This window comes from Streptopelia decaocto (assembly GCF_964273445.1).
Source record: "Streptopelia decaocto genome assembly, chromosome: 6".
NCBI lineage: Eukaryota > Metazoa > Chordata > Aves > Columbiformes > Columbidae > Streptopelia > Streptopelia decaocto.
Window position 1 is genome coordinate 50,648,077 of NC_138660.1, and position 19,108 is coordinate 50,667,184.

General features: G+C 37.7%; 1 protein-coding gene across 3 annotated transcripts in view; it reads right to left on the reverse strand.

Moving 5' to 3' along the window:
• The window catches only part of PSMD14 (proteasome 26S subunit, non-ATPase 14), a 47,001-nt gene extending 46,473 nt beyond the window's left edge, over positions 1–528 (reverse strand). Inside the window, exon 1 of one of the 3 annotated variants that reach the window (XM_082055377.1) lies at positions 411–528. The gene's annotated coding sequence lies outside the window, so the exon portion shown is untranslated. The remainder of the gene's footprint in view (positions 1–410) is intronic. The other 2 variants (XM_082055378.1, XM_082055379.1) reach the window with 2 other exon arrangements.
• Positions 529–19,108: the final 18,580 nt, after the last annotated feature.

Consider the following 19,108-nt stretch of genomic DNA (forward strand, 5'->3'; position numbering starts at 1 on the left):
TCAGCGGCCCACTCCAGCGGCGGGGCCACCCGCGCCGCTCCCCAGGGCCCAGCTGCCTCCCGCCGCTCGTTTACAGCCGCCCCGGCACCGCCGTTGCCTCAAAGCGCCCAAACTTTCTTTGGGTGCAACCAGCACAAACGCAGGCACCGCCGACCCCACGGAGCCCAGCGTGCTCTCCGTCCGGGCCGGTGCCCCACGGGCAGAAAACCGCCCCCAGGGCCAATAGGGAGAGGAAGGCGCCGCTCCCGTCCCCACCGCCCGCCTCCCTGCCCAACGCTCGGGCCCGTTCCCGTGGGCCCCGCTCCCGCCGCCACGCAGAGGCCGCCCCGCGCCGCAGCGAGTTCCCCAGGGGCCGCGCCAGGCCCCCGGGGATCCCTGCGACGAGGGTGCCGGTCCCGCTGGGCCCTCACCTCCGCGCAAACCCTCCCTGGCCGCGCCACCTCCGCCCGGGCCACCGTGAATCAGCCGGATTTCATTCAAACCGAGTCCGCCCAGGCCTCCGCAAGGACTTCCCGGTTCAAAGGGCACGCGTCGGGGGCTTCCGGTCTTGTAGCCGAGAGGCGGGGGGGGGGGGGAGCTGGGAGCTATGGCAACGCGGCCCGCCTGGTAGCGGCGCGTGCCGCCGGCGGGCCCCGCGCTTGGCGCTCGTGGCCGGCAGCAGCCTCGGCCGATAAACCGTCCTCCTGACCCGGCCGCTGCCTCCGCTGCAGCCGTCGGCCTTCCTCTGAGAGGCGGGACAAGCAAGGAGGCCGCGGCTGTCCCGGCGCTCCCGAGACAGCCAGCCGTAGGAACGGCGCGGCTGAAGGGAGGGTTGTGCCCGACCGAAGCCTGAAGCTACAGAGAGTCTGGCGGCCGTAGTGAGAAGGGCCCTGAGAAAGCCCTGAGGCAACGGGATGTTGTGGTGGCACCCGCGTTGTCCATTGTGCTTGCTGGATTGTACACTAACATCCACAGCTGTCACAGTTACTTGGAGCTTTGGAGAGCAGAGACCTCCAGAGGGGCATGGTCTCTAAGTGAAAGTGGCACATGCTGAACCGAAGTGTTTAAACTGCTTTCCTGTGAAGTGCTGTGAGTTAACTTTGCCTGTAGCGCAGAATCAGATAGCAGCCAAATGGCACCTGTGCACAAACAACAATAGCACGGCAGATCCAACGAACATGTCATCAAATCAATAAAGGCCAATCCCTAACATTCTGTGATTCTGTGAATGATTACTGTAATAGGAACAGTACCACGTGTACTCCACTCAAGAACAGTATTACAGAAAATAAGAGGATTTAGAGTAATAAGAATGGTCATATATACAAAACCAGCATAAGCAGAAATGGAAAAGCGTGAGGATTTTTGCCATACAAAAAGAGCAATTAGGAGATAATCAGATAGACTCATGCATGCTGATGAATAATACAAAGAAGCAAACAGGAATTTCTATTATGGTAACTACAGGAAATACTACAGGAAAATACGAGGCTGAGGAAATACTTTTTTGGATAGTATGTGAACATGTGGTGGAACTCGGTGCCTCAGGAACATATTATAGCTAAAGCAATACAATTTTTTAAAAGTTCATTTATATCCAGTTGCTGAAATATTCAAAATACTTTAGATAGTATTGGACAAATTAAGCATCTATAAAAGCAATTTATTAGGACTGTGTATAAAGTTTCTGCCATGAATGACCAAGAAGAGGATTATGATTTATTTTTGAAGGCTCCTTTAAGGACTGAGAATGTATTAGTAGAAGATGGTCAGCATTTCCTGCTCACAGACAACTACATGGAAGCAGGTGAAAAGGTACTGTGTTATAAATTATGCTGAAATAACTTCAGATAGATATAGTCACCCCTTCCGTGATACTTCAGCAGACTCAGAAGTCTTAGGTTTTTATACCATGTTGTGTAAAATGAGTCAAAATTAATTACTATGATACCTACTATTATGCCTTTTAAGAAAGGCAGTCTTTTTGAAAAACATCATTATTCCTATAATCATTTCTTCTGTACCTTTTCAGATCTTTACTAGGCTGAGGGAATCACAAATGTTAAAATTTCCAAATGATTCTTAGAAAGATAAAGGCTTAAAATGTAGTTTATATTGTGGATCAGTCATTTCTTGTTCATGTTACACATGCAAAACCTATTAGTGCAGTTTATTGCTGCACCCACAGCCAAATTATTCAGAAAAAAAAAAAAAAGAGTAAAGATGTATGTGTGTTTGTGCATGTGTGTTTATCTATGTATTTTGCCTCATACAAATGAAAATTTGCACCCAGCTTCCAACAGGGTGTTATGGTCTTTCCTGTTTTAACCTGGCAAAACTTGACTCCTACAGTCTTGAGACCATATTTTCAGAGTTTTGCATATTTTACTATTCTCAAAAGTCATTTAATTATGGAGTCAAAAGGGGTATTTTTTTGAGATTACATTAATGAGCTGAAGTATTAATTTGGTGAACTGAAATGCATTATATATTTTCCTGATTTGTACCATGTTTTTGAGAGCAATCCTTTTATTCCTCCATGTTCGCTGAAGTTCTGACACCTTAATGAGAAATACTCCTTGTATTATGATTCTCACTCCACAGTCATGTGTTTTTAAGGAATTCTGCACTTTTTTCAAAAAAACAAAACAAAAAATATTTATGAAAAGTGTGTCTTCCTCTGGGATAATGTGTGTAGTAAGGAAAAGCAACACAGTTAGATCTTTGTAATTTACCTATACCTGCTGACTTAAATGAGCTATGTCATTTCAAACCACATGAAGACTTGGCCCTTCTCCTTTGAAATACAAAGTGAAACAGACTTTCATTGTTATTCCTAATTACATTTCAAGTCACAGTATTGACTTTTTAAATATATACATTTATTGAAATTTTATAAATAAATGTAGCTACAGAAGAAGAAAAAAGGAGAAAATAGGAGAAATATTTACATTAGAAAGTATAGTGAATTAATTGGATATATAAAGGCAGTATCATAGTTGGTACTTACGACAGATGGTATTTTATATTTTGATATAAAAAAGATATATTCTTAATCATATATGTCAAAGAAAAGAGACCATATGTTGTTAAACACTTCCAAATTGTCATTTAATCTGAAGGGCACTCTCTTGCATGCTACTGAATCCCTCATTGTTTTGGTCTAATCAGCACTAATCCATAGAAGATTTTTATTTATTGTTTCGCTGTAATGCAGTGCTGAACAAAACTGTTCAAGATTTGCTCCATTTTTATTACTTGGATGGGTGTGATAAGTCATAAAATCTTATTTTGATTGGATTCTTACATTCTTCCAGTTTTCCCCATACTGACCTATCCTTGCTTGTAGTAAAGCAACCAGCTGGGATCAGACTTTCTAAGAGATCACAGCTTTTTTCCTTACTCCTGGCTTATCTGTGTATGATTTTCCCCAAGTTTGTTGTGATTTGGTTAAAGCAGCAATATTTCTGCAGCCCTGTAATGAATGAATTTAGTTTTACAGAGCTGAGTGACGAAACTGAAGAGTTGTATATAGAACATGAGGAGTACACTGAGAGATTTACCACAGTTTTCTTGCAAATCATATATATAGACAAACAGAATACTGTTTTTGCTAGGACAGGAGGAAGTCTCCAGGACTTTGTTATAATATTAAAAAAAAAAGGAAAAAAAAATAAAAATAAGATAGAATTTTGGAAAGCCTGGGGTTAGAATACATGATGGACTGTGGATTGGACAAAACATTGGTTGTGAATGGTTATATTTTCTATGCTTAGGAATATAGAACAGAGCATAGGGAATGAATATACATTGGGGAGTACAAGAGTTGATGTCATCCTTGTGAGGGGCTAACAGAGTCAGAAGAAGCACACTATTGAGATTTTTTTTTTTTTTTTTTTCTTAGAACTATGTTTGGTAATCAAACACTGAAAAAGTAATAGAGGAATGGTGGTTTCTTAAACTGCAGCCTTTCACCCTGGGAATGGACTGGAGCTCTGTCTTGGCAAACCTGTATATGGGAAAATGGTTTCTTCTGTCATACTTGGCAAGCACTCAAAACAGTTAGAAGTGCTTACGATGACCTCTGTGACATCCCCAACAGCTTGTAAAATGCCTGATCAACTCTTTACTGCATGCAGACTAATAACAGGTCTTGTCACAGAAAATGAATAAAATTTTGCAAGATTAGTTAAATATAGTATATAAGAGTGAGATTACTTTTTTTAGTCTTCTTAACAATTCTACAGTCAGCTGCAGAAGGCTGTTAGAGGTTTGAAAGAAGCTTCATTAATCATGAAGCATATGATTATTGAAAACCTGCAAACAAAACTATTTTCATCTCCTCCAGAACACAGACCTGCCCATTAAAGTATGACAAGTATAAACCCAAATTATTTTGGGTGAGAAGAATGATAACAATATATTTGGATATAATCCATCCCAGTTTAGAAGGGAGAGCAAACATTCCCTACAGTGAGCCATAATAACCTCCTCCCCACCAAGTGGAGCCAAAAGATCTTGTTTATATTGAAATTTTCAATATTCAGCAGCCAGTACAAGTTTCATATATAGTCCTAAAGGAAACTGGACTTTTGTCTTTTTATGTCTATTTAAAGTGATGGCTGAGTTGTGAGAACTATCTACAAACCATCTGGAGAAGACAAGGCCAAGAAAAAATGAGTCTTGCTGGAAATGCTTGTGTTGGGGGTGTCTGTGGAAAATTTTTCTGAGGAAACAGAGAAGTGGGTTTGTGTCCCTGGCAATTGCAAAGGTGCTACTCCGTGAGAGACAGATTATTTAAATAACTTAGTAGAAGACTGTACATTGAAGACTGTAAATTGAGAGAAAGGTGGTATGTAAAGTGGACATACTGTAGGGGTTTTTTTTCTGGATTCCTGTGGGATGGAATGATGTTCCACCTAATTATTTTTTCCTTCTTTATTCAGTGGGAGTTTTCCCTCTTATTTGTGATGCAATAAAAATAAACTTTACACTTCTTTTAGTACTTAAGATATTTCTGCTGTTGGACTGAAACATTCCTTTACAAAAGTGCTGTGTAACTGGTATAGTGCTTTTCACCAACGTCAGGTAGCGAGAGCCAAGAGATAAAGACAATTTCAGTCACTTTTGTGGCTATGTCTATGTTAGGCAGTAGTACAGACTAGTAGGAAGAAATCTGTAGGGCTAAATAGACAACCACACTATATTCCTTTAAGCATTTTTTACTTTGGGTAGCTCTGAGACCAGTTAAGTGAGTGCCCATTTGCAGTGAACTGTATTAAGCATGTTCCTGGTCTGCGGTTTTTCATATGAAAGAATCCACTTTCAGCACTCCCAGACAGCTTCACAGGGCAAAGCACCAAAGTGCACCAAAACAGAGAGTTTTGCTCTAAAGGCACACTCTGGATCCAAACTTAAACATCTTTGTAGATGCATATATGTCGTCATTTTTTGGTGGCAAGAACTGAACTACGGCATGTAAAGAAAATATGGCAGAAAGCTGGAGAAGAGTGAAATAAAATTGAAGAAGGTGAAGTCCTCCACATTGCTACACATGGCATCCCAAAGCACTGGGTATATACAATATGTTCCATGGAGAGCCTGAGGGACCTGTAAACTGCTAGATAAAACCCATTCAGTGAATATTTTGATCCTCACAAGAATGTCACTTGGGAAAGGCACATTTTTTACAAGAAACCAGCTGCCAGATGAGACCATTGACCATTGTTAAGATCTTTAAAATAAAGCCAAGTAATGTGAATTGGAGCAGTTAACAGATGGATGAATTACTTGTGATATAAGTGATAACCAAGTCAAAGCAAGGTGAGAAAAGGACTTGACATTGCAAAGAACAGCGGATATTTGCAGGGCTAGTAAAGACTGCTTCCCAAATAAAAGTGTTAGCTAGTGGTGAAAGAACTGGAGTGTATCTAATTAAAAATGCATGCCAAAGCATAAAAAGAGAATACAAGGATAAACAAATGGCAGAGACCAGACTTGTTTTCAATAGATGTAAAATCAATCACAACATGGTGAAAAGGTCCCGCACAAGAGGTTCAGTGTCCTGTATACAATGAAAGCAGCCATTTTGCAAAAAATAGATTGCTTTCAACTCAACTTGTAAAGATATGCTAGAGAAAAGCTATCCACAGCTATACTACTGGAGGACATAACGATGGTGACAGCAATAAAAGTATTTACAGTGATTTATTAAAGGGATCATAGGGTTGATACTGTTCTATAAAAACAGATTTTCTGCTCAACCAGAGCTTTTTCATCTGAAATTGTCTCACAAACAGGGATATGATTTGTAGATTTTGGAAATTCTCTGATGACACAAAAGCAATGAAGAATTGCTACACAGCTTCCTTCCACAGTGCTCTCCATAAATTAAATCCGTAGAGATTACATTACTTTAGTAATCACAGTGAGATACCAAAGAATAAGATATTTGTGGTCTTGGCACCTCTACAGAATAAAGTTCTGTTCATCATTTGTGATTTACACTATTACTTTGGAGATGAAAGAACCTGTACTTCCTGTTTAAATAGAAATTGGAGCTGAAAACAAAATAATGTATCTAACTTGCACATGAAATTTGTGACTTCCACAAAGTCTTTCTCTGCAGAGTTATGCAAGCTATTGATCAGATCGTGTTTCAGTTCTTGCAGTCCACCAAGATACACCTCATGGCATTTTTCACCTTCATTCCCGACTCTTTCTTCCATGTCCTCCTTCGCAGATTTTCTGCTATGCTTATAAACGTTAAGACATGATGGATCCTTCTTGTGTTTGGAAATTTTCTAAGATAATAAAAATTATAAACAGCTAGCTAGCTAGATATTGCTCCTTCTCAGAAACTAGCTATTTTATTGGTTAAACATATACCTCACACTTCAGTCAGTCCAGATTTTTGTAGCCTGAGGCACTGGTAGAAGGAAAAGGAAAATAAAATATAGCATAATTGTTTTTTGACTAAGCACAATTTGTACAGTTGTGATCATGTCTTGTTCTCTGCGTTGATAACAGTAAAAATACTAGAAGTATGTAGAAAAGGTTTGTTTCCTTCCTATAGTGCCTGAGTTGTGAGAAAATATGAATTTTCAGGATTTTATTTTACTGAATAAGCAACTTCCTTAAAAACACTGATAGAAATGTAATTTGGATAGGCAGAGTGCATGCAATTGTCAATAAACTCCTCAGGTAAGGCAGGATCCTTATTTTAGTTATAATGGCTGGGTACCATAAATAAATCAATACAGTAGCAAATTACCTCATCTCAGTAGCTATCTTGATTCAGTTTATTAAAAGCTATAAACTGATTTTAATTATGTGTTGTAACAGTTGGTATTTGGAGACTTAAATATTTGGGACCATGTGGTGGTGGTTTGAATCTCCATTGTAGAAATGATCTGAAGAAACTCTTAATGCTGGCCAGATTTCTAGTTTCAGCTGCCTTTTTCCTTCTTTCTTTTTTTTTTTTTAATTCATATGCCTTCAGATTTTTTTCTCCACTTAGGCAGTGATGATTTGGCTTGAACTACTAAGCTTTTCTTTTTTTTCTATTTTTATTCCAGGTCCACACTTCTGTCCAAGGTCCAGGTTGCACCTAAGCCTTTTCTCTGCAAAGGTAGGATGTGGAAAATGTGATCCACTTCAGATATTTTTGCTAAGATAATCAAACAGTAAGACATTTTTTCCCTGACAGAGAAGGTAGATGCAAACATTATGTTTGCACATACTAATTTTTTATTTAAATGTTTCCATATTTGTCTTTTGAGTTCCCAAGGACTGATGTGGTGACTCTCATTGTTAGTACTTAAGGCATCAATGATCTGTTCTGTGAAAAGTTTAATTTAATTTTAAATTAAATTAAATTTAAACTTTATTTTATTATTTTATTTCAGATTTACTCTGCTAAAAAGTGTAAATAGGACTTCCTTGTTTATTCTTGCTGTTAAAGTGTTAATTGTCACAGCACTGTCTGAATTATTATATTTTGTTTCACTGATAAAAATGAGTCTAAATCCAGAAAAGCAGAATATGACACAGATAAACAGAATATTTGAGGCAAAATAAATGCAAAAACTTGTTGTAACGAAATGAAAATATTGAAACCAGATAATGAAAAATGGATATTCATTAAGTTTTTAAAAGTATTGTGTTGCTGGTATCTAAGTTGCTGGGTTGTTAAAATGTGATCCAATGCAATCTCTAATTGTAGTTTGGAGCCTTTTTAAGATAATGGATTTGAATTAATTTAGTAGAGAAACATCTAAACTTTTGTTGAGGCTACAGATTTTTCTATCCACCTGATTAAACCAATGTAACTGGTTTAATAGCCCAGAGAATGTCACACACAGATGTAAATGACCAGTTATTGAAGCACAAGACTTCAGTACCTGCTACCTAGTTTTGTTAATATTCAAACTTTGTTGATACTAGCCCAAACCTTAAAGTTTGCTTTGGCTCTTGCTTTATTTCAACAAACTATTTATGTCTGTATATAGCAGTAGTTTTCAATCTCTTTTGACTTGTGAAGTCATAAAAATGTCATTGGACTCCTTTAGATTTTGTGTCATACATGTAAATTATACTGACACATATAAACTTATTCTTAATTGCCTTTCACAGACTGCTTCAGAAGCAGAGTTTGAGGACTAAGAATTAGTCCAGAGACACTTTTTTCCATAGTCCACAAATGACAAAGTTAACATCAGTGCTTTAAAAATGCTTTGGAGTCTTTGAGTTGTTTTCATATATAGGTAATTAAATTACAATGTTTGAAACATCTAAAATATAGTATGATGATTTATATGGTGTGTATGCAATGGGGAATTTGGGTAGAATAAATGGAATTGTTAGTCTCAATAATATTTTTCTTACACCAGTTGTACTACTCCCTAAAAACTACCTCATGGCATCAGAGCATTATAATAGTAATACTGTTTTAGGAACCTGAGGTTTTTGACTAGTCACAGAATCACAGAATCACAGAATGTTAGGGATTGGAAGTGACCTCAGAAGATCATCTAGTCCAATCCAGGAGCACTTAGATGAGGCTACACAGGAATGTGTCCAGGCGGGATTTGAATGTCTCCAGAGTAGGAGACTCCACAACCTCCCTGGGCAGCCTGTTCCAGTGTTCTGTCACCCTCACTGAGAAGAAGTTTCTTCTCAAATTTAAGTGGAACCTCTTGTGTTCCACTTTGAACCCATTACCCCTTGTCCTATCATTGGTTGTCACCGAGAAGAGCCTGGTTTCATCCTCATGACACTCACCCTTTATATATTTGTAAACATTAATAAGGTCACCCTTCAGTCTCCTCCAAGCTAAAGAGACCCAGCTCCCTCAGCCTTTCCTCATAAGGGAGATGCTCCACTCCCTTAATCATCTTCATTGCCCTGTGCTGGACTCTTTCCAGCAGTTCCCTGTCCTTCTGGAACTGAGGGGCCCACAACTGGACACAATATTCCAGATGTGGTCTCACCAGGGCAGAGTAGAGGGGCAGGAGAACCTCTCTTGATCTACTAACCACCCCCCTTCTAATACACCCCAGGATGCCATTGGCCTTCTTGGTCACAAGGGCAGAGTGCTGGCTGGTCATCCTGTTGTCCACCAGGACCCCCAGGTCCCTTTCTGCTACGCTGCCCTCTAATAGGTCATTCCCCAACTTATACTGGAACCTGGGGTTGTTCCTACCCAGATGCAATACTCTAGACTTTCCCTTGTTATATTTCATTAAATTTTTCCCTGCCCAACTGTCCAGCCTGTCCAGGTCTCACTGGATGGCAGCACAGCCTTCTGGCGTGTCAGCCACTCCTCCCAGCTTGGTGTCATCAGCAAACTTGCTGATAGTACACTCTATTCCCTCATCCAAATCCTTGATGAATACATTGGATAATACAAGCCCCAGTACTGACCCCTGAGGCACTCCACCAGATATAGGCCTCCAACTAGACTCTGCCCCATTGACCATGACTCTCTGGCTTCTTCCCTTCAGCCAGTTTGCAGTCCACCTTACTACCCGATCATCCAGACCGCACTCCCTCAGTTTAGCTGTAAGGATGCTGTGGGAGACTGTGTCAAATGCCTTACTGAAGTCAAGGTAGACCACATCCACTGCTCTGCCATCATCCATCCACCTCGTTATGTCCTCATAAAAGTCAATGAGGTTGGTCAAGGACGACTTCTCCTTCATGAAGCCATGTTGACTGCCCCTAATGACGCTCTTATCCTTTATATGCCTTGAGATGGCACCAAGGATAAGTCATTCCATCAGTTTCCCAGGGATGGAGGTGAGGGTGACCGGTCTATAGTTACCTGTGTCGTCCTTCTTGCCCTTTTTGAAGACTGGAGTGACGTTTGTTTTCCTCCAGTCCTCAGGCACCTCTCCCGTTTCCTAAGACTTGGCAAAGATGATGGAGAGTGTTCCAGCAATGACCTCAGCCAGCTCCCTCAGCACCTGCAGGTGCATCCCATCCAGACCCATGGATTTATGGATGTCCGGATTGCCTAATTGCTCCCTAACCCAGTCTTCATCAACCGAGGCAAACTCCTCCACTTTCTTGACTTCCTCTGGGGCCTCAGCGGTACGGGCCTCCTCAGGACAGCCTCTGGCAGAGTAGACAGAGACAAAGGCGGCATTCAGTAACTCTGCCTTCTTTGTATCTTCTGTCACCAGGGCACCCACCTCATTCATCAGTGGGCCTACGTTGCCTCTGGTGTTAGTTTTATCAGCCACATGTTTGAAAAAGCTCTTTCTGCTGTCCTTGACCCCTCTCGCCAGGTTTAATTCTAGGGAGGCCTTAGCTTTCCTAGTTGCCTCCCTACACGCCCTGACCACAGCCTTATATTCTTCCCAAGTGGCCAGCCCCTCCTTCCATGATCTATAAACTCTCCTCTTTGTATACTTAAAACTCCCACTGTGTTGGTCTTTCTGTACTACGCTTCTCAGCATTTGTCCAACAAGCTAATATAATTATTTGCTCATTTCAGCTTAGTTTTCTGCTCAGTATTGGAAATGAGTTTCCTTTCTCCACAAAGCTGGACTATAGAAATTAGTTAAATGACATATTTCCAAGTTACCTGAAAAACAAGTTTAAGCAAGAGCAATAATCTCATCTAGCTAACAATTACCTTTTGTATTCAACATCCTTCACTTGCCGTTTTCAGCTACTGTGAATACCCTCTAAAAATCATAAATCCTTTGTTGCATATTTCTTTATGAGCACAGACGCTTACATCTTCTATTGAGTGACTGTAAATAACATCATTTTTAATTAGAAATGCGCTGATTTAAAACTGCCTGCTCATCTTAGTTCCATCTTTCAGGTAACTGGAGCTGCTAATTACTTTCAAAAACCTAGGCCAAATGGTCACCATCAGAATTCATTAACCGCTCAGCAAAATATGTTTCTCTCTCTAAAAACTAGGAAAACTTTATGAATATTTTTAAAGGTCAAGATTTGTGCTCTACCTAGATCTAGAATTTTGTAATAGCAGTAATACATGAATAGTTAATATTATTTGAATGAGTGGTAGGTACAATAGCTCTGTTCTATTGTAATGGAAGACAGCAAAATGTATTCTTAATTATATACATAAGCAATAACCTTATGGATCTCCATCCCACTGAAAAACTTGCAAAACTAGTTCATTCAGATTTTCTCCATAGAATCTTTTATGGTTTTGTTTCTCAAATAAGTAAGAGAAAAATAAGCCCAAGTAGTGATCATCAACGTAGACTACCAAATAATCTGTTCGAATAATCATCAAAATTGGGTATAGAGCCCCGCTATTTTAAGCCATGTCTTCTGATCCTCTGCACAGGACACAATTTTGAAATAAGTGTTTTCTAATTTTTAATCTTTGAGAAAACAATTTTAAGCTACTGTGCTTTTTTTGTCTTGCTGACAGTATGGATGTTGTCCAGTCTAGGTCTGTACTTTTGTGTGACTGATATTGTTGTACACACAAATATTTAAGTAAGAAAGAATTTTGTAAATGCAAACCACCCTTACTGTCTTGCAGCATAAGAATAGCTGCCTCCTGTGTGAAAAGAAATAATGCTTCTAATTTTTTGAAAATTCCTTTAATTTGCAGTTAGTTTTTGAACAACCATTAAACTTAAAGTTGCTGAGCTCTTCACAATATTAAAATGGTAGGCCTTTTAATTTTATGGTATTTCTTTCAGTTCTTCTTCCGTTCCTAAACATTTGTTAATTTTTCTTCACTGTTTACCAGTAACATTCTAGCTAGTTTTGATACTTCTCTTGTAATTTGAAATTGGCTTCAGATATACTTGACTGCTGTGGATTATATTCATGTCATGAATGAAGCAGAGTAAGATTTTTCTTACTCTACTTATATGTTGTAATGATTATGTGCTATTACAATGTAGGTAAGTTTTGTTCCTTGTTGCTTCTAGTATTATGTTTTACTATACAAATAGAAAAAACTCTTAAAAATATCTATTCTTTCTCATGACAGACAAAGCAGCTATCCCTTACATATTTAGAATGAAGTCGTATTTTTGAGGAAGAATCCACTCTGCCTAAATTTGGACATACAGATCTATTGCGTCTTGAGGTCTTTGTCATTTTGCCAGTTGAATAAGCAGGATGCTTTTTTTGTAGAAGCTGAGTGCTAAATATGCTGTTTCCTAAAGCTTACTAAAGAACAGTGGTTTTATTTTACATTTATTGATGCCAGTAGGAGGGGAAGGCATGTATTATGTAGTGTTGCACACAAATTTATTTCATGTTTGCATGCAGTATATATTTCTTTAGAAAAAATAGTTAAGATAGATCTTCAAACACAAGGAAATACCATGAATAATGATGTCTTTACCTTTTAAGAGTTACAAGCATGTTCTGTATGACACAGGCCATGCTGGCATAAACCATTCTACAATGCCAAAGGAATAAGAGCAGTATTTAGTCTTACTGGTCTGTAGCTGGTCAACATTGTTCTTTAAAGCTCAGAAATTCCAGAGTGGTCTTATCGCCTCAGTTGGCAGTTCTCTTATTTTAGACCAGAACTGTCACTGCCTTTAAGAACACCATATAGTAAAGGTCCTGACTACAGATGGTCATCAAAATTACATGGTATTTTATGTAACAGCTGAATGCTAAATTATCTTTAATTAATTCTTCATCTAATTCATTGTATTGCAGTCAATGGGAATGCTATTACTTGTAGCAACTAAGAGCAAGAAATTATTTTTGGATACATTTTCCTTTTCATGCATTAAACTGTTGCAGATAATGGCTATTGAATAGGTGTGCCTCAGTATAGACAAACCCATTCCTCTATAGTGCAGTATGTAAAAAAATGAAGTGATGAACTTTATCTTTGAATTGGATGAAAAAAAAAAAAGTTAGGTTGCAAACCATTAGTTTTTGTTACCGTTGATATTAAATCTATGCTAGCTGCATGTGGGGTTTTTTTCTGCAAATATTGGTGGAAAATAAGGCCATGCATATTCTTACAACAAAGCTGTTTATTGTATAATTTAGTTTTCAGCTGAGTCTGAACTTACTGCAGGTGAAAATAAGATGATCCAGATCTGTCAGCACTGATATACATGTAGGTGGTTCCATTATTATAATTTGTGAAATGCTCACAAGCTGTCTTTGTGAGGGTGCTTATATAGAGTAATGCATTAAAAAGAAGCAAGATGTTCTACCTTATGATGGCATTGCAGTTGTGCAGTTTGCGTAAAGTGATCAAATATTTCTAAAATACACATGAAAAGTTTTTGAAGAGGAAAACTGAGAGTTATTATTGTATGATTTTGTATGCAAGGTAATGCTACGTATTTTAAGAAGGAATTTTCTGCTTTTTATATGACAGATATGTTTCAATCAGATGGAACTGATAATTATTTGTAAACCAGATGCTCTTTTCATGAGCTATGAGTTAATACAAGAATAACACTGTTGTTCTCATATAGAACACTGGCTTTAGTTGCAGAACTGTCCCTCTTTCTTGGATAAAGAGTTCTTGCACTAATACCAATAGAATGTCTGGACTTTTTTCACTGTTTTCAAAAGACCTCTCTGCTTTTTTCAGTCTTTTCTTAAATTGTACTTTCAGCTGTTGTTTAAATTCACAGTGATGGGCATGTGTAGTACATGTCATAGGTGTTAGAACCAGTCTGGAACTGTGATTAAAATAAATGTTTGGAAAAAATAAAATACCTTACTTCAAATATATATATTTTAATAAGGTTATTAAAAATTATACTATCATACTATAATTTAATATAATCCAGTACTCTCCCCTTCTCCCGTCATGTTCAGAACATCAGCAAAACTGGCTGATATACTTAGAAACAAAAAACAGATATAGTTTTGGATTCGTGGTCTTTTAATAGAATCATTCTGCTTCATTTACTTCCAGTGAAGCAAGAAGGAAATAATTATTTCTGAAATGACACCTATTTAAGCTTGCACTCTTGTAGCTGTATGGATATGCTATTTTGGAGTTCTGCTTGGGATGTTTGTTCTGAATATGAATCCATCTTTGAGCTCAAATAAGGAAACGGGCAGCTCCATGATCCATTACATTCTTTATGAAAACAGAATGAGCTGTAGTGACTTAAAATGAGCTAATCGTATGAATGCTTAACCATATTCCCTACTTCAGTCACAGGATTATGGACACCTTTGGTTGAACAGAGCATTCCTAATCTGTGAAAAATTGCTCAGTGGGCACCTAGATAAGCAGAGGGTTTATTCCTCATTATGTGAAATTAAGGGCAATGTATATTTTAATCTATCCCTGAAAACAAAATTCCTGCACTGAAGTGTAGTCGACTATATAAAAAAATGAAGTATTGAAAAATAGCTTCCAATTGTGCAGCCCATATTATCTACCAGAAATGTGAATATTGGAACCATCAAATTTTCGTATAAATAGTAGCTCTGCTTTTCTCCTCTTAAGTTCTGGCCAGTGTGCCATTTTTGAAGTATTCGAACAAAGAAACCACAAACCGCTAGTCACACCACAATACCAGCTTGTGTTTACATTTTCAGCTCTCCAGATCATGATCCTATTGAGTGCACATAGAGCGAGTGCGTGTACACGCGCCCATCCACCATCAGGAGAAATGAAACTGTAAACACAAGCTGGTATTTTGGTGGGGGCACACTAATATGGCGGTTGGTGGGGTCGGAAGGTGGAGGGTGAATTATGGATCCAGAATTTCCTTGTATTTTTCTCTTTAAGTCAGGCTGCTTGCACAGTAGCTGCTTTGCAAACTGAAGTGTTTGGTTGCTTTAAAAGAGTAGGGCCTAGTTTCATTAATTTAAATATATGTATTCAGATTTGGACAAAGATGGATGAAAGCACTAATATTTGACATACTTAAACTAGACAATGAATAATAAACTATATAAGAGGGAGTTCTGCTTGCATGAGTGGAGGGTGGGCAAGAATGGTCTTACAGTTTTTACCATTTATGGAATTCTTTGCTGAATTATCTAGCAAATCATCTTGTTTAATATTAAACACTCCAGAAATCATTAAAAATAACATGGTGAGAGAAAAGTTACTATGTTTGAATTTAGAGAGTTTAAGATGTATATTTGAATATAAACTCTTTAAGTTACAGAGCACTTGATGGTTAGACTGAAGAAATGAAATGTATTTAATTAGATATCTCTCAGAACTTCATGTTATCTGTTGCTTAATTGAAATGTGTCTGCAGGTCTATTTTTCAAACCTATTTTTAAAAATCAATTAAATAATATTATGTAACTAAAGCTAGAGTGCCTAAACAAAGCTTTTAGCTGGAGAATACTTGATTTTGCTGTTTACAGATCAGCTGTTGCCATTAATCTTTATAGAAATCTCGTATTTGCAGGTATCTGAAGTTGATAAGTCTTTCTACTGGCTATTTGTAGACATTTTATCCTGCCTTCTCAAAGAAGGAGGAGTATTATTGCTGAAATAAGAGGTATATTGCTATTTTGAGAGAACAGGACACTGGAATGCATGACCAAGTAATGGTTTTAAGGAACAGAACAGAGGCATGAACAAAAGGGAGGTTGTTGTCTTCAGAAGGAAAATTGTCTCCCTCTAAAATCTAACTAGCTTGGTAGCTTATCCTAGGGTGGTAGCAGCATGTCCTAATTTTCACTCCTGCTATCATATTAGCATGGTGTGTTAACAACAGCATTTCTTAACTCACTCCTTTAAACACTCTATGTTGTTCTTAGTTCCATAATAGATGTTTTAAAGCACTGTGAAATAAATCAGGTTACAGACACTAAAATAGCTGCTTTATGACTAAAAAAAACCACCAACTTAAAAATGATAAAAGGCAGACATTGTTTTTCTCAAAAACTGTAAATTAATTTTATTAGTTGCCAGTTTGATTACTTAGCACACAATGCCTGTATTTATCTGACATTTTTTAATATGTTAGAGGAAGCATAGGACACAAAAATGAAAACAATATTGCCTTTATTTTGAACTGTCTACACTTTACAGAAATTACATAGTATCTTAATTCTTAGTACATATCTGGTTAAATAGAGTGAAGAAGGCTGCTCTGCTGCACTTAAAGGACTTGTGAAATTTGATATGTATATATTTTGAGCATCTGGATTATTAACTGGAAGAGACTAAATACAATACTTGCTTATTCTTATATATATTGTGATTGTTTTGGAGCAACAATATTCAGAAGACTGTAATTCAGCCACAAGTTCTTAAAGATACCACAAAACTTAAAAAAGATCAGGCTGCTTAATATAATTAAGCAAGTCTGAAACAAAGATATTTTCGTCTACACCTTTGGATAGCTCATAGAATATCAGGGAGAGATTAGAGAAAGTGCCAAAAAGGGACACACTTTCCTTCTTACTGCTGTCACATTTGTACTATTAAATTACTGATATTTTTTACAGGTAAGCTTTAGGTTATTTGTGTGAAATATCATGTTTTGATTTGATTTAATGGAAGCTGAGAGTCTCAGTGTACTCCATCATACAATATTGGGAAATTTGCCGTAAAGTCATGCGAGTTAGCAAACTGCTGAAAGCTTAATGAGCTAAAGCTGTAGTAGAATGAGTTGGTAGTTGGTGGGAGATCTCATCTCACACTGTCATTTAAATAAATGGCTGACAATCTTCTGTTTTAGCAAGTTTCTTGTCTGTCATTTTTTGAAATTTAGTTCCCCTTTCTTTCATGCTGTTAAGCAACAATATGTGCCCTGTTTAAGGGGTGGCTTCCATCCATCTAGACTTGCTACTTATTTCTGTGAAACTTTAATTTCACTCTGATCTCTATTCATGGCCAACGAACCCATCCAACAGCAAGAAAGAACGAACCTTTTGAAAATTTACCTAGCCTTAAGGTAAAGTTTCTTCTCTGGTAGGGCAGAGCAATAGAGATCCACCAGGCAGCCCATCAGTACTGCAAAGAGATGTAGTTATGAGAGATTTGCTCAGTGTTTTTCCCAGACCACAAGAGAAAACTAGTTAGCAAGAAGTGATGAATGTGAATCTTGCCAATGATGTTTCTCCCATATGCATGTTTTCTACTTGTAGCTTTTTTTGCTACATTTTACTCTAAAATGTTTTGTGTCTATGAAATCTCATCCATCCAATCCATAATCTGATTTATGGCTTTATATTTTTTTTTTCTTACAGAATTGTTATGGTGTCATACAAATTAACATTAGAGTAACCAGTAAAGATAGTATAGCTGCAGTAGCAACTGTAGCTGTATAGCTATTAGTAATACAAAGGTACAGCCTTGTTTTTTAATACAAATTCCTTCTTTAATACAGAGTAGAAAAAAAAGAAAATTGAGAAGATTGTATTTCTGAATGCCACAGCTGAGGGAATTGGCACAGATCAATCACTCTTTAATTCCAGTTTAAAATGCACCAAAGATAAAAAAACTAACACTATGCTAATAAGAAGAAAGTTCCTAGAGCTGGTATGCAATTGAATGCTTGGTGTGAATAGGAATGATGTAGCCAAATCCACCTATACACACTTTTGTCTTCTGCCAACATGCTGCTATGACAATTTAGCTTAATTTATTGATAGAAATAATTATTATCATAATTTCTAACTGTCAAACTGTGGATTGTCTTTAATTTTTACTACGTATATATTACATATGTTTTAATGCAGTAGATAGAAGAAAACTGTTTTGAAGTTACATCTCTTTACAGAATTTCAGATTTTATTTTCAAATTTAGGAGTATTAATAGTACTGAAAATATTCACAAAAGCAAATAGTTTCATAAAGTATAAACTGATTTGAACAGCATAGCACCTGATAGAGGATTACTTTCAGAATTATTTAACCGGGAAATCTCTTCTCTGAGAACTAATATTTTAAAAGGCTTTTGCGGACATTTCAAAATAATGTGATGTATATTTGCATATAGTAAACAATAAAATAAAATGCATTGCATTACATTTAAAATTAAATGTTTCTTAAAATATTCTTTGAAGGGTCAGATTAAATCTTTCTTAGGTGAAAACTCAGTTCACCATCAAGTATAGTCAACGGGTAGACTCACATGTGGTATGCCAAGTGGCTGAAAATACCATAGATAAAGTAAGTTACCATTACTATTACTATCACTGTAACTGATGTGCTGCTTTTTTTTTTTTCGTTTTTTTTTCTTGAGGGAGGAGCATGGAATGATTTGCCTTACATTTGTTTTGAGGAAGTTCCTTCAGAATTAGCTCTTATTTACTGTAAATCCCAGGCTGTGGTTCCACTGAAGCTGAAGCCAATCTAAATGTTGATTGCTGCAAACCCTACTTTTGGCCATATGTTACCACTGTTTTCCCCTGAGCTCTCTTTGCTGTGCTCTTCTCCAGCATTTTCACTGGCACCTTAATTCATCTGACTTTAAACTGAATCTACTGTAACTCAATGGCCTGCTACTAACCCAGGGAAGTGTGTAAGTCTGGTGTTCTGTCTCTTTGGCTTCCCTATGGGGTCAGATCAATATCTGTGCCATGGAGTCATGCAACCAGGTTTGGGAACAAAAATGAAACAGGACAGTCTCTTTTGATAGAGTCTTGTTTTTAGATCAGCCTATTTGTATTGTCAGGCTGCAGTCTAAATAGTATTCTGCCACGAAACAAC